This window comes from Mobula birostris, chromosome 1 (genome assembly GCF_030028105.1).
Source record: "Mobula birostris isolate sMobBir1 chromosome 1, sMobBir1.hap1, whole genome shotgun sequence".
Lineage (NCBI taxonomy): Eukaryota > Metazoa > Chordata > Chondrichthyes > Myliobatiformes > Myliobatidae > Mobula > Mobula birostris.
In genome coordinates, this window is record NC_092370.1 from 151213748 (window position 1) to 151228696 (window position 14949).

Sequence of the window (14949 nt, forward strand, 5' to 3'; positions counted from 1 at the left end):
TAAGACATTCGCCATGTTGCTGGCATCTGCCTTTATTGACAGGAAATCCATACGCACTCTGCGAGTGAGACAACGGAGTGGCCCTCATAGGCAGCATCTTCCTCCGTATGCATCGAATGCATGACTTGCAGTATTCTTCAACCTCCAGCTTCATTCGGAGCCAGTAGAACCAGTCTCTGAACAATCCATAGGTGTTTTCAACCCCCAAATGTCCAGAATCATCATGAAATGACTTCAACACAATCCTCCGATACTTCTCAGGCAGAACCAGCTGGGAACAGCAAGGTCGGTCCAGAGGTTATGTGACCCAGTATAGAATCTGGTTCCTCAACTCCAACCTCGGCCATTCTCTCAGTAATGGAGGCACCACAGTGTGTTTCGTCTTCTCCACCTGAGCCATGACTCCCTTTTCGACCGCTGACCAAATGGTACTGATACCTGGGTCATCTCGTTGAGCAGCTGCCACTTCCCCAGGACTCAATTCCGGCAGCTGATTTGTCTTCAAAGCAGTCAGGTTACAGTAAACTTGTGGATTAGCATCGTCAGAAGCTCCCAATTAATCTACCACTCAATCCTGTCCTTGCTTTCCGTCTGCCTTCACCATGATGGCAAACTGGGACATGGCTTTCACCCCTCGAGACAGTAACACTCTCCCACTCTTCGTCTCCGTCCAGCCCTTCATGCGTTCATTGGGACAAAGCATCAGCATCAATGTTCCTACTTCCTGGCTGGTACTTCAAGCTGAAATCATAGGCAGACAATGCCGCCAACCACAGATGGCCTGTGGCAATCATTTGGGAGGTGACTGTGGGAGGTCAGGATATAAGTTAGGGGATTGTTGTCCATCCTCACCTCAAACTTGGCACCAACATCCACCATAACCCGTTTCAATGCCAGAAACTCCAACTTGTGCATGGGATAGTTTTTCTTGGAGGGCGACAGACTCCAGCTGACAAACGCAACAGGTTTCAACCCAGTGCCCTAATCCTGGTACAGGACACCCCGTAAGCCCTCTCTGCTGGCATCCATATGCAGTACATATGGCAATCAGGGGTCTGTAAAAGCCAGCAAGGTCAGCAGCTCCTTCAGCGACTGAAAGGCCTCCTCACATTTTACATCCCACCTCTGTCCAAAAGGCTCCAAAGGGCTAAGATACTCTTTACCCTCTTCTCCTTTTGTCCTCCTCCCTTTCTTCCCCAAGGGAAGGTAAACACACAGAAGCTGATTTGAAGGATGACTCACTTTCGTAAAGCCCTTCACAAACTTCTGATAGTAACCACAGAACCCGAGGAGCAAGCGCAGAGCGCTCACAATCTGGGACCTTGGCCATGTGGTCACTGTCTCTATCATAGACGGATCTGTGAGACTATGTGGCCAACATAGCTGACAGACGTCTTTCAGAACTGACACTTGTCCAGGGGAGGTATTAACCCTTCAGCTTTCAGGCAGCCCAGCACTACCCAAACACTATGAGGTCATCCAGATACACCAATACCTCAAGCAAGTTCATATCCCCCACCATTTTCTCCATGACACGCTGGAAGGTCGCAGGGGCTCCCGATATGCCCTGGGGCATCCTTTTGAACTGGAAGAATCCAGTGGACATATAAATGCTGTCTTCTCTTTGTCAGCCTCACTCATTGGATCTGGTAATATCCTCTTCTCAAGTCCAGCACACTGAACCACTTCACACCACTCAGATGGGCCAGTGCATCTTTGATGCTTGGGAGCATATACTCGTCAGGTACAGAACGCTTGTTTAGAGTCCTATTGTCCACACATCTGTACCTTCCCATTCTTCTTCCTGGCCACGACTATTGTGGACGCATAGGGTGATGATCCCAGCTTCCTTCAACTTACACAAAGGGGGAGGAGAAGATGGCAACGCGACGCAGCACGTGGCCACTCCGAATTGATATTGTATTTGTGAAATAGGATACCGTGCACAATCCTGATTTGATGGAGACAGCCGTGAGAAGCACGGAGGAACATCTGGAGAAACTTCTGAAAAGCCTGCTTTGCTGCCGCTGCTACTGTGCGATCAAGAATCTACGGAGGGGCAGGCCCCAAATCCTTGGCTTTACCTATTGGCTGTTGCCCAGGCTGGGGTCAAAGCGCTCGGCAGAGATGGTGCTCGGTGTCGGAGAGCTGGTCAGAGGCTTGAGGTTTTCGGACGGACTCGGAGTCGGACTGTGGTCGGGTGCTTCCAGGATGCTGCATCAGCAAGTTTGTGGCACTGGAAGCTTCCTTCAACCGTCTGCATGAGATGATGGGACTTTCGAGAGACTTTGAGACTTTTTTTACCGTGCCCATGGTCTGTTCTTCCATCAAATTACGGTATTGCTTTGCACTGTTGTAACTATATGTTATAATTATGTGGTTTTTGTCAGTTTTTTTCAGTCTTGGTTTGTCTTGTGTTTCTGTGATATCATTCTGGAGGAACAAATTGTATCATTTCTTAATGCATGCATTACTAAATGACAATAAAAGAGGACTGCGTGTCCTCATAATCTTATCTAATGCTGCCGAACGCCTTACACCTCTGCAAGGGCCAGTTGCCGCGACCTCTCTCTGAACAGGGTATCCTTGGTCACCTGGACAGTGTGGTGAGTGCTCTTGGAACAACCCACATCAAACGCATCAGTAGAAAAGACACACCTTACAGCTTCAACATCATCTATATCAACCTCCTCTTCCAACCCGCAGGTACCGGGAAGTCCCTAAAGTTGAATGATTCAGCAGTCAACTTTCCCTCTTTTGCAAATAGTTTCTCCCCGGTTTGTCTCACAGGGACACTAGACATTACCATCACTGGGAAGAGATGTGCCAGGGGAATTCCCTGCTTGAAGGTGACCTCCCTCTTCGTAGTGTTCCTGACAGTCACTGCCATCATGTTCGTCTGTACAACCGAGGGTTTCTGCAATTTGGACCTCACCAGTACCCCAGCAGGCATTTCCGACTCCTCTCCGTGGTCTTCCGGATCATCCACCAAGAGGGTCTTGCCCTCAAGCATTCTGGGAAATTTGGGGTTTCCCATTATTCTCTCTACTTCCCCAGGCCATAACACGATTGGCTTTGACTGGGTGAACCACACAGTCCCTCGTCTAAACTCGTTACCTGGCCCAGTGCAGACATGCACTTCCTCAAAAACAGCTCGAAACACCAGGTGAATGGACAATGTCCTCAGGAACCTCTCTCCAGCTTTCTCCTTGCAGGCTCCCATGAGCCTCCTCGCAATAGGAGTGTTGGTCTCCACAAGAATTGAAACACCGACTCTCTCAATGGGGTCCGGACAAACTAGCGCTAATGTATCAAGGACCTCAGCCACTCTCACATCGTCCTCTGAAAACTCCAGCTTCACTGACAAATAATCATCATACAGATAATCACGCGCACTAAGACCCCAGATCTCTAGTGCACTGACTGGCATCAATGGTAAATGCGTCAAATACTGGTTGTAAAATGAATGGTACAGCAAAGTGACCTACGACCCTGTGTCAAGAATGGCTCTAGCATAAATACCCTCTATCTGTAGCGATACACTGGAGCTTGGCCCCACTAAGCCTTCAAGAATATCATCTTTTGCTTTAGGATGTTCCTTGATATATTGCTGGGAATGTGTTCCCCCGATACACCAGGCTGTACCCTCGATGGGTCTCTTTTAAATTTTCCCAACGACTCTGTTTGCTTAGGTAACTGGGTCTCACTCTCCGAGGGGTTTCCTGTCATTCACACTCCCACCTGAGGTGTCCCTCTTCACCACAGTTATAACAGACAATACCGCTCACTCCCTTCTCGTGTGACACTGGCTGCTAGCAGCCCTCCACATAGTCCATCCACTTAGAGGATCCACCTCCCTATCAGCTCCTTCATATGGGGGGGGTGGTCACACCTGCTGATAACAACTGGGACATCTCAGTTCTCAACTCTACCACAGTCTCCTCTACTCCCTGGGGCAGGCTATCCGTGGTCATTTCATCGCAGGGGACCACTACCGGGGACTGTACCCTGCTGACGGAGGCCTCCTGTAACCTCTGACGCATTCTCCTCCTCTCGTACCTCTGATCAGCTCAACAAATGAGGGACGGGGTGTGTCTTACGAAATAGTTGGAGACCCCAAGCGATCAGGTCCTGGGACTGGGTGCCTTTCGCTATCTGGTCCATTCTTAATTGATCCACCTCAGCCGTCTGAATGGCGCCTCTACGCTGCAAGCAATTTAGCTACCTCTCTAGCCGAAAGATGTAGACAGAAAGCTTCTCCCCCTTCTCCTGACACATGTTCTGAAACCCCACCATGAGCTCCATTGGGCTTCCTGTTGCACCAGACACCTTCTCTAGTGCTTGCATGTAGGGTGCAGAAGTGGCAAGGGGGTTCTGTGCCTTTACAGCTCTCACTACGTCAGCAGCCCGCCCACTCAAACTTTCAACCAATCACTATCGCTCTATGTCATCAGAGCACTGCCACTCATCTACAACTGAGAGGTTTGCCTCACTCAAGTCTCATACTCCTCTTCCCCTTTAGGGGTGGGCTTCGTTCCTCAGAACAGGCGGAACCTACAATAGCTGGGACTTCAAAACTGGGCATTTTTCATTTATTTGCCAAGGAGGTAAGGGCTGCTACCAATGCACTCTGCACTGGGGGGGGGCTAATTAGACATTCCAGATCACACTACTACTTCCCCTCGCTCCGCAGAAATGAGAGCACCCTATCTTTTAAGTCTCCGTCCCCAGCTACGGGAGACTTGACTTGTGATTTGGCCTGCTCTCCTACACTGTTCCCCCCCCCCAAAGGGTATGGACAGTTCACAGCACCCCCTCTCCTGGGGCCCCAATAGTACCAGGCAGTTTCACTGCCTTTACGTCAGCAGTAGACTGAACTAAAACAAAGACTGTGCCCACCATTTTATCAAACCTCCACCCCACAATCATAACTTTCCCTGCAGCTTTAACAGCTCTTAAAAGTTCAATTAACAATTCATCAGGAGTACGAATATCTACCCCACTCAACACACATGCATTTGTTACCAGTAACCCCGTGGATTCACACCACCGGTCACCTGGCAGCATCCATACCCATGTATCGTAATCACTTTATCAGACAATAGTTTGGCACAGGCTTAAACACACAACCCACTGGTTCAATGCTCAGGGAATCACACAGCATCCAATGAAATCGATCCCGGACCAGCCCCCACAATTGTAACCCTCGTGTTCTGTCGGCTGTGTAAGTCTGGGGAAGACAATCTCTGGCTCTGTTAAACAGGTGAGATTGAGATGTGAGTCCACCCTGAAACCCCCGTTTGTGTGGATGCTGTGGGATTTGTTACCCTGTTACAAAACAGTACCACAAAATAACAGACAGTACACTTTATAATTCTTAAGTAAATAGTGAAGAAAAAGCAAAAAAAGAAGAAAGTCCATTTTAACGAAACAGTCTAATGTGCACAAGTTGGAACTCATGGTTTCTCCTTTACCGATCCTCCTTTGATCTCTCCGGCCTTCATTGGGTCATGGATTCGCTCCGGTATCTTCTTTCTTCATCTCCTGCCAGACAAAAGATCCAGACCACTCTGGTGTCAGGCACACGGCATGAAATTACCCTCCCCTCATTGGACGGCTCAGATTCCAAAGCACCCATTATCTCTAAACATAACCCAAACACTGCTTCTACAGAAAGACCATTACATTAGCAGTGAAACCTTTCCCAGGTGGTTCCTGACACCACCACAATCTCTTCAGCCACCTCTTTCCGAACTCTGGGGTGTGCACCATCTTGTCCAGTTGACTTACCTACCTTCGGACCTTTCAGTTTCCCAAGAACCTTCCCTCTAGTTGTGGTAACTTCACACACTCCACGACTCCTGACACCTGGAACTTCCACCATACTGCTAGTGTTTTCCACAGTGAAGACTGATGACTGATTTCATTTCTAGCTCTTTATTGAGAAGATCTTACCAGACGGACAGACCAAGAGATTCAAGGATATGTTCACAGCCTCCTTGAAAAGTCACAACATCCCCATTGCATGGAACACCTGCCCCTTTACTGCTCAAAGTGGAGTAGAGACATTTTGGATGGAACTGAGCTGGGGAGCATACAGAGGCCCTTGAGCAAGTGACAGGAAGAGTGCAGCAGTTCACCAACAATCCCCAGCCCTGCAGAGTTGCTGTTCCCACTTTGGCCTCATCAGAGCTTGCATGGAAGCAGATGATTTCAGGACAGCCTAAGGGTTACGCTAAATGGCAGCAGGAGGTCAGAGCTTGCATGGAGTGCATGTTGATTGTTTAGATGTAGCTGCTACAGAAAGCCTCTTCCCAGTGATCACACAATGGGTCAATATGTGGAAGCTAGATGGCAACATTCTCCTCTAAAATGGAGTCCCTTGTAGGTCTGGGGCTTGAGGAAATTTGCAATATTAAACAGTTCCTGTGAGGATACGCCTTTCACGTCATCATTGCTGGTTGTTGGCAGGAACGGGACTCAGGGTCCAGGGTCATTGGGATATGGACAGACGGAAGGTGCCGTGTGTGGTGTGTTTAATGTTTCAGTAATATTTGAGTAATACTGCGAACATGTTGTTTGATTAAGCATTCTTTGTTTCTCTAAATCACATATTACAGTATATATGTAATAGTACATGAATTGTATACGTCATCACACCCCCACATCACATGTGTGTGCCTAAAGTAAAAATGAAGGTACAAGATCTCCCAGTCTCCCCCTGTTCTTATTCTAATTGATTTATGTTTTGGACTTACAAAACATAGCAGTGATGAGGAAGTTTTAAAAGAACCCGAGATGACTACCTACCTCTTGAAGTGCAGCGAGATGTTAGAGTTTAAAAACAAGCAGAATCAGGATAATTCATGGGTTCCTAAACTGTAAGTACCATATGAAAATAATCATAAATAAAACAAGAGAGCAGAAATAGCTGGCTTCAATCGAAAGATAGATGTGTTCAATTACTGCCAGTGTCTTCCACAGTGAAGACTGATGGAAAATACTTTTCAGTTCATCCGCCATTACCTTGTCCCCCATTACTACCTCTCCAGCATTGTTTTCCAATGGTCGAATATCCACTCTCACCTCTCTTTTAAACTTTATGTATCTGAAGAAACATTTGGAATCCTCTTTAATATTATTGGCTAGCTTACTTTTATATTTCATCTTTTCTTTCTTAATTACTTTTCTAGTTGCCTTCTATTGATTCTTAAAAGCTTCCCAATCCTCTAACTCCCCACTCATTTCTGCTCTATTATATACCCTCTCTTTGGTTTTTATGTTGGCTTTGAGTTCTCTTCCTAGCCATAGTTGTGTCATCTTGCCTTTAGAATACTTCTTCCTTTTTGGATGTATATATCTTGTGCCTTCCAAATTGCTTCCAGAAATTTCAGATCCCTGCCAATGTTCTTTTCCAATCAATTTTGGCCAACTCTTCTCTCATGCCTCTGGAATTTCCTTTACCCCACTGTAATACTGATACATTTGACTATCTTCTCCTTTTCAAATATCAGGGTGAATTCGATCATGTTATGATCACTCTCCCCTAAGGGTTCTTTTACTTTAAGCTCTCTAACCATTTCTGCTTGACTGCACAACACCCAATCCAGAATAGCCGATCCCCTAGTGGGCTCAGCCACAAGCTGCTCTAAAAAGCCATCCCATAGGCATTCTAGAAATTCCCCCTCTTGGGATCCAGCACCAACCCGATTTTCCCAATCTACCTGCACATTGAAGTCCCCCATGACTATTGCAACATTACCCCTTTGGCATGCATTTTCTGTCTCCCACTGTAATTTGTAGGCCACATCCTTACTACTGTTTGGGTATCTGTATACAACTCCCATCAGGGTCCTTTTACCTTTGGCTCTGTTCACAATCATTCAACATCTTCCGACCCTATATCACCTCTTTCTAATGATTTGATTTCATTTTTTACCAACAGACCCACACCACCCCTCGGTCTGTCTGCTTGTCCTTTCAATACAGTGTGTGTCCTTGGACATTAAGCTCCCAGCCATAATCTTCTTTCAGCCATGATTCAGTGATGTCCACAGCATCATACATGCCAATCTGTAACTGTGCTACAAGTTCATCTACCTTATTCCATATACTGCACACATTCAAATATAACACCAGTCCTGTATTCGCCCTTTTCAATTTTGTTTGCCTTTTACATTGCAACTCATCCTGTTGACTGTAAGTCATCAGCCTCTCCTTGTTAGGAGTCTCATTACAGATTGCCTTTGTTTGTAAACCAACTACCCCATCCTCAGCACTATCACTCTGCTTCCCACCCCACTGCCAAATTAGTTTAAAACCTTCTGAACAACTCTAGCAAATCTACCCACAAGGGTATTGATCCCCCTCAGGTTCAGATGTAACCTGTTCCTTTTGTACAGGCCCTATCTCCCCAGAAGAGATCCCAATAATCCATAAATCTGAACCCCTGTCCCATGCACCATTTCCTCAGCCACGCATTCACCTGTCAAATCATCCTATTCTTACCCTCACTGGCACGTGGCCCAGGCAGCAATCCAGAGATTATTACCCTGGAGGTCCTGTTTCTCAGCTTTCTTCAGGACCTCCTCTCCTTGCCTATCTACGTCATTGGTGCCAATATGCTCCAAGACCTCTGGCTGCTCACCCTTATCCTTAAGAATGCCTCAGACTCGATCCGAGATATCCCTGACTCTGGCACCAGGGAGGCAACATACCTTCCTGGTGTCTCTATCGTGTTCTCAGAATCTTGTCTCTATTCCTCTGACTAAGGAATATCCTGTCTACACTGCAGTCTGCTTCACCTCTCTGCTCTGCTGAGTCACTGCACTAAGTGCCAGGGATACGGTTACTGTGGCTCCTCCTCGGTAGGTCGACCTTACAACAGTATCTAAGGTTATATTCCTATCATCGAGCGGACCAGCCACAGGGGTACTCTGTGCATTTCCCCTCCTTCTCCTGACAGTCACCCAGTTACCTGTCTTCTGCAATCTAGGGGTAACTACCTCCCTGTAGCTCCTGTCTATCACCTCCTGATGAGTCGAAGGTCATCAAGCTGCAGCTCCGTTTCCTTAATTCATTCTCTCAGAAGCTGCAGGGTGGTAATCTCTGGATTGCTGCCTTTAATTGTGCCAGTGAGGGCAAGAATAGGATGATTTGGCAGGTGAACGTGTGGCTGAGGAACGGGTACAGCGGGCAGGAGTGAAGACCGAAAGAGAAAGTTGCCTCACCCAAGGTTGATGAGCCAAAGCCACCCTAAATACCAGCACACTCAAAAGAATGGCCACTCCACTTGCACCTGCGTTACTTTTATTCGCCCTTTCGAATGAATCCCTCTCTGTCGATTGGTTGCCACACAACTCAGAGAAACTGCCGTGAAGCTCTGCCTGTTAAACCTTGATCATGGAATTAAGAAAGGTACTGGATGACCTTCAAGGCTGGCATTGAAAAACTCAAACATATCAAGGGTAAAATAGTTAAATGAAAATACCACAAAGTTTTACAAGGTCTGTCTGGTTTCTTGTACCATCTGTGATAAAATATCCAATCAGCCAGATCACATGGAGGCTGAAGGGATTCTTTCCAAGGTTAAGTGGAGCCCATGGGCAATGCCAATGGTACCAATAGCTAAGAAGAATGAGTCTGTCAGGATCTGTGGTAATTTTGTGGTAATCAACTGATTAACAAAAGTAGATCAATACCCTCTGCCCAGGATAGAGGATATCTTTGCAAACCTTTTTGGAGGACAACTCTTTGGCAAAGTGGACTTAGCTGAGGCCTATGTACAGATGGAGATGGAATTAAGAGTCCAAAGTGTTTCTCACTATCAACACTCACAAAGGGCTTTATTGCTATAATTGGCTTATTTCTGGAGTAACATCTGCACCTGCACTCTGGCAGTATGGACTATGGACCAGGTGCTGCAGGGCTGCCCAGGCACTCAGTGTTACCTGGATGACATTATTGTTACTGGAAAGATGACAAGAAACACCTCCAAAATCTTAAGACAGTGTTAAAAAGATTAGAAGATTATGTAATCAGAGTACATTGCAACAAGTGTGAATTCTTTAAACCAAACATCACTTACTGTGGTCACACCATTGTAGCACAAGATTTTACACAAGAACTCTGAGAAAACTCAAGCAGTGATGGATGCCCCAAGGGCAAAATATGTGTCACAGTTGTATTCCTTTTTATTATTTATCAATTACTACAACAGGTTCCAGCCAGACCTGGCTACTATGCTCCTCTTCTTAAACTCATTACTACAGATCAGGAATAAATAGCAGTGGACAAAGCTGTGTGAGGTGGTTTCCAAAAAGGTAAAGGAAATGGTGATGTCAGACGTTGTACTTACCCTGTCCCGTGAAGTTTGCTATGCACTGTTCCGGATGCCAACACATCCAGAAGAGAGGTGTCCAGAGCTGGCAGAACCTCTTCCTGCAGTCCAGAGTCAACTCCTACAACCCAGGAGGAAGCCCCTGAACCTGAGACTGTCTCACAGCCACAAGTCTCACCTGCCAGCAGAGTGACTCCTTTGTCAGGAAAGGCATTACCCCACAAGAGTAAGAAATCCTCCACAATGATTAGATCTCTAGGCCTGAATGGGACAATTTAAAGTTTACTACGCTGTGGACGCTATAGTAGTTGAATTACTTATTTTTTCTCTTTTTTTTAAATTTTATTTTTATTTGGGTAAGGAATTCACAAGTATCATGTACTTTTTTCACATGTATAACCTTTTCCATTTTTTTATATGTATAAAACTATAATTATTTATACATTTTTAAGTACACATTGAGATGATATAAAAGGAAGTTAGACACTTAAATAGATAATTATGTACAGTGGTAATTCTAATCTATTAGGCTAAGTAATGGTATTAGTTGTTAAGAAAAATAGTAATAATAGTTTCCATATATCTCTTCTGGACCATTTCTACTGGTCCAAAATGTTGTATGTAACAACCATTGTAGGCGTTTATATCCTAATTTGTTCATGCTTGCTCCTGCCCCCCAACATAATTATCCAATCCCTATGTACTTATTTACTTAATTTTATCATTTTTTATCCCTTTCCCAAATCTTTTCCTTTACTTGTATTAATTCTCTATTTTCCAAAAGAAAACAAAAAACAGTAAACATTTAGACTAGGGGTGCTTACGTTAGCAATATCACTGTGTTGGTGAGAAGAGCAGTATAAATCATTAAGAGAGTCACCTAAAGTCTGCTCCCATTGGGGTTATATATTCAATCCATTTATTCCAGATTTGATAAAATTTTTCTTTTTGAATTCTCAGGGAGTAAGTCAACTTTTCCATTTTAAATATTTCCAAGATAATTCCGTGCCAATCTTCTAATGTAGGTGGTATTGGGTTTAGCCACTTTCTAGTGATTGATTTCTTACATGCCGCTAAAAGGGCCTGCAGCAACCTTATATCTTCCTTCTGTTCAAGAAACAATACATGCCTCAAATAGAGCGTCTCAAAGTTCAGAGGTATCTGGGTCCTAAGTACCTTAACTAATGTTCTATGAATACCTTCCCAATATATACTTAATTTAGGGCAATCCCAGAAAATACGAAAATGATTTGCCTCCTTGGAGCCGCACCTTCTCCAACACGTCACGTTTGTATCTTTATATTTTTCCTGATATGGGGTCTTGAAGTATCTTATAATATTTTTCCAACAATGTTCTCTCCAAATCAAAGAATTAGTCGAAGACCACTGAAAGCTGCAGATTTTCCCCCAAGCCTCCTCTGAAAGTACCAACCCCGCTTCTTTCTCCCACTTCTCTTTAATATACAATGTGTTTACATTTTTAGCATGGGAGAGTGCATTATATAATCGAGAAACTGATTTACTAGGTATTGAACTGCAAGCCGAATTCAGAATCTTGAAAAATTCTAATTGTTGATAGGTCTGTATATCTACAACTCTGGTTAACATAATTTCGTACTTGAAGGTACCTAAAAAAGTCATTGTGTTCTAGGCCATGTTCGTCCTGCAGGATTTGGAAACTTTGTAATACTCTTTTATCTATAAATGAGAGGTAGGTTGTAAGACCTTTTTTTATCCATAGTTCAAATCTTTTATCTCCTCTGTTGGGAAGGAAATCGGTATCATATGCACACCATCTGAAGAGCTTTAACATGTTATTAATTCCACACGAATTAACCACCTTCTGTCATACTTTTAATGTAAGATTTATCCAACTGTTTTTAAATTTTTCCAATTGGGCCATCAATCCTTTGTCAGCTATTGAGGCCTGTAGAGGAAAACTGTCAACTAATCCAAATTCTATTTCCTTCCATCTAGCCTTATATTCCCTATTACACCAATATAACAGAGGGGTTATCTGTGAGGCATAAAAATAATTTCTTAGGCAAGGAAGAACCATACCTCCTCCTTCCTTCCCTAACTGTAAGGTGTTATATCGAATTCTAGGTTTCTTTCCTTGCCAAATGAAGCGGGAAATCCATTTGTCCCATTCCCTGAATTGATTATCATCCACCTCCACAGGTAAAGTACGGAAAAGATACAGTAACCGAGGAAGAATATTCATTTTTATAGTATTTATCCTTGAATTTAAACTTAAAAAGGCGATAAGATTCCATCTATGCATATCTGCTTTTATCTCTGAGATTAATGGCCCATAATTTACCTGTGACAGCATTGAAAGATCCTTCGGCAGGGTTATTCCTAAATATTTTAACGATTTAGCTTCCCACTTAAGATCGTATGTATCCTGCAATTTTTTGGATGGTGTATAATTTAGGGACATAATCTGCGTTTTCTTTACATTTATTTTTTAACCTGATATTTTCCCAAAGTCATCCAACAGTGTAAACAATCCTATAAATAATTTTTCTGGTTCACTCAGATAGACCAAAACATCATCTGCGAATAACGCCACTTTCTGTTCAATCCCTGCCACCTTGATACTGAATATATACTGTATGTACATGGGTTGACAAGCATTCAGTCCTGATAAAGGGCCTTGCCCAAACCATCCACTGTTTATTCATTTCCATAGATGCTGCCTGACCTGCTGAGTTCTTCCAGCAATTTTTGTATATGTTGCTTTAGATTTCCAGCATCTGCAGATTATAAAAACAAGAAGTAAGCAATGTACACAAAATGCTGGAGGAACTCAACTGTTGTGATGAGGCCACCCTCAGGTTGGAGGAGCTCCACCTATTATTCCATCTGGGTAGCCTCCAACCTGATGGCACGAACATCGATTTCGCAAACTTCAGGTAATGCCCCCTCCCACTTCACCAGTCCTCATCCTGTCATGGTCCGGTCCGTGAAGTCCATATTCCGGTTCATGGTCCAGTCCATTGACCCTTGCTCCAGGTTACCCTGCCAACTCTGTTTCTGTTCTTGTTGAGTATTAATTGAGGCAGCTGATGCTCGTTGGGGCTGGCTGCATAAATACCTTCAGAGACCAGGGCATGGCTGCTGGATTGTTCTTGTCCTTACTCTTTGTATCCCTTCCTCTGCCTTCTGTTTCGCCTGAAGCCCTGCCTTGTCTTGCTGGTAACTCTCGCCTCGCCTGAAGTTCTCATCTTGCCTTGCCTTGCCTTGTCTTGTCTTGCTGGTAACTCCCGACTCATCTCGCCTGCAATCTTATCCTGGAGCCACCCTGTACCTAGCTCCCTTCCCGTCCCTTGCCTCCGCCCAGGTAAGCCAGGCTGTCTTGCCGTTACCTGCGGTTGGTTTTGTCCCTTCCTGTCCCATGCCTCCGTCGGGTGGTGATCCGCGCCCTGCCCAGGAGTACCACGCCCTGCCCGGGAGGAGCCTGCCTAGCCTCCTGAAGACTCCAGCCTCCTGCCAAGCCTCGCCTCAAGTCTCTAGCCTCCAGCCTGAAGACTCCAGCCTCCTACCAAGCTTCGCCTCTAGCCTCAAGCATGAAGATTCCAGCCCCCTACCTCCTGCCAAGCCTCACCTCTAGCCTCAAGCCTGAAGACTCCAGCCTCCTGCCTCCTGCCAAGCCTCGCCTCTAGCCTGAAGACTCCAGCCTCCTGCCTCCTGCCAAGTCTCAAGCCTGAAGACTCCAGCCTCGTCCTGCCTGCCTGCCAAGCCTCGTCCTTGCCTAGTTCTGGGGTCTGAGCCAGAGGCAAGACCCAGGTACTGGGTCCTTGTCCAGTCTCTGACTTGGAGTCCAAGCCTAGGCTCCCAGCTCTCTTGTCCAGTCCTGTTCCAGGTTCCTGGTTTTCATGTCCATGTTCTTGCCCTCACCCTGTATCCTATTCCTGTCCCTAGTACTTCAGTGTCTGTGTCTTGCACTTGGGTCCATTCCTAGCCACCTCCGTATGACACATCCTTTTTGTTTTTCTCACCTTATCTCTTTGCCTGCCCATTTCCTCCCTCTGGTACTTCTCTTTTTTTCTTCCATGGCCTTCTATGCATATCAGATTCCCCCTTCTCCAGCCCTGTATCTCTCTCACCGATCAACCTACCAGCTCTTTACTTCACCCCTCCCCCTCCCGGTTTCACCCATCACCTTGTGTTTCTCTCTCCCCTCCCCACTACCTTTTAAATCTACTCCTCAGCTTTTTTTCTCCAGTCCTGCCAAAGGGTCTTGGCCCCAAGCACGGACTGTACTTTTTTTCCATAGATGCTGCCTGGCCTGCTGAGTTCCTCCAGCAAAATATTATCTGCAGATTTTCTCGATTTTCTGCATCCTATGTTGAGTTGGAGCTTATAGCTAAGCACAGTGTGTTGTGTATTTAACATTTCAGTAATATTTGAGTAATCTTGTAAATATGTTTGATTAAACATCCTTTGTTTAAATAATTCATTGTGGGTTCTATGTAATACTATCATATGCGCGCGTCTCACTTAACGTGTAAAGGAAGCTGACAAGTTCCCACTTCTCCCGTGTTTTTCTTCCAATTAGTGTGATATTGTGCACATCGCCGAGGCGTGGCACCCGAATGGGTAAA